At 37.8% G+C, this 2147-nt stretch overlaps 1 non-coding gene across 1 annotated transcript; it reads left to right on the forward strand.

The window, feature by feature from the left end:
- Positions 1-280: 280 nt before the first annotated feature.
- Positions 281-354, forward strand: trnai-aau (transfer RNA isoleucine (anticodon AAU)). Its single transcript has one exon. It is a non-coding gene; the product is annotated as a tRNA-Ile (tRNA).
- The last annotated feature ends 1793 nt before the right edge of the window (positions 355-2147 follow it).

Raw genomic sequence — 2147 nt, forward strand, 5'->3', positions numbered from 1 at the left:
TTTATATCCACACCAGTATCCAAGAAATCAAATCCATTCCCTCAGTTTACATCGTTCTTTCAGATCTTATGCCATGTTTTTGACAAAGCAATATTAACCTTAACACTGCTTTCCCCACATTTCTGCAGTCAGGTTGTGAACAAAAGGCAAGTATTGAATATGTGAATATTTTTTATTCTATTCATGGAAGGCAAAAAAACCCCATTTCCATTATGTTCACATTTAAATAGAATAAGTTAAGCACATATCAATATCCGGCAGAGAGGTGGTACACAAGGTAGGCCAGTTAGCTCAGTTGGTTAGAGCGTGGTGCTAATAACGCCAAGGTTGTGGGTTCGATCCCCGTACGGGCCACAAGCTGTTTTGGGAGGGGAAAGCTCAAACCCCTGAGCAAGGTACCGTCCCTACACGCTGCTTCAGTGAATGAATGCAGAGAGTAAGTATATAGGAAAAAACAAGACTGAGTGAATCTGAGACCATTTCATCATTGGAGATCATTTCAAAAATAAAAGGGGATTGTTTAAGAATACATTTATAAATAAAGGTTAGCCACTGTGGCTACAAGTGTACAAAAATGGTGATTACACCCACAGATGTATTTTTCTATGATTGGGTGAAGACCAAACAGTAGCATCTAGGGCACAAAATTGCCAACAAATCTCATTTCTTGGAAAAGAAAGTCAATCCACATATACAGTCCCAATCAAAAGTTTAAGACCACTTGAAAAATGGCAAAAATCATATTTTGCATGGTTGGATCTTAACAAGGTTCTAAGTCGAGATTCAACATGCAACAAGAAGAAATGGGAGTGAGACAAAATATTTCTGTGAGCATGCAATTTATTGAAAACAATGCTTAAACTGAAAGAGGCTGTTTTACAGCTGATCAAAAGTTTAGGACCACACCTCCAAAACCCCCCGTAAACCCCCCCAAAAGAGAAATCAAAGGTCCAAACATGAACTCAGTAATGAGTAGTTCCACCCTTATTGTTGATCACTTCAAAAATTTGTTGTGGCATGCTTGGCATGCCTCGAAGGGCATCTATTGTCTGGAACTGTTGCCCATTTTTGTAAACTTTCCTTGCCATCTTTCCCCAATGGTTCTCAATTGGATTTAGATCAGGGGAACATGCAGGATGGTCCAAAAGACTGATGCTATTCTCCTGGGAGAAGTCCCTTGTCCTGCGGACACTGTGCACAATAGCATTGGCTCTTTGAAAAACCCTGTCCACATAGACGAGGACCCTCAGTCATGAGCAGTGTTGGGCAAGTTACTTTGAAAAAAAAATCAGACAAAAAAACATAAAATCAGAGTAGAAAAAGTATTTTTTTTTTACTGTAACAACCACAAACATGTTTAATGAATCATATTTCATAACTTTAAATGCAAATATAACTTGTCAATTTTAAAATCCTATGCACAAGTTTGGCAAACAACAAAGTTATTTGCAGCCATTTACCTTTTACCTTGATTTTTTTAATAACCATTTCAAACTATTTACAGAACAATCAGTTGTTCTGCATTCAATAAGATGCCACACAAATTATTTGTGCCACTCCAAAAAAATAATTTCTGTCCACTATAAAGGAGAACATCACAGCCTGATACCTGCAGGTCTGACAGCAGGTGTATAACTCCTGTTTCTACCTGGAGACAGCAGTCGCCTCATTGTTCTGACACACAACACAAAACTATCCACAACTCTACACACTAACGACACAAGAAAACACATTAACTACACACCCCAAACATGCTAAACGTCACAAATCTCTCACATCTCAAAACTCGCTCTCTCTCTCTCTTTTTCTGCTGTCTCTCTCTCTCTCTCTCTCTGTCTCTCTGTATATATATATATATATATATATTAGGGGTGCAACGATACACAAAATTCACGGTTCGGTTCGGTTCGATACTTTGGTGTCACGGTTCGATATTTTTTCGATACAAAAAAATGTTCATGCCTTTTTAATTTGTCATTTATTAAAATTATAAATATATATTTTAACTCAAAAGTACAGTTTTTAAATTTAACCCTAACCCTTGTGCGTGTTTTTTATTTTGACAGCGAATGCGCACCTGCGGACCACTTATGTGCAGCCCTGGTTATTTAGCTCGTCATATTGCAGCCACAGAAATTATTTTGTCC

The sequence above is a fragment of the Maylandia zebra genome, linkage group LG4 (assembly GCF_041146795.1).
Source record: "Maylandia zebra isolate NMK-2024a linkage group LG4, Mzebra_GT3a, whole genome shotgun sequence".
Taxonomy (NCBI): domain Eukaryota; kingdom Metazoa; phylum Chordata; class Actinopteri; order Cichliformes; family Cichlidae; genus Maylandia; species Maylandia zebra.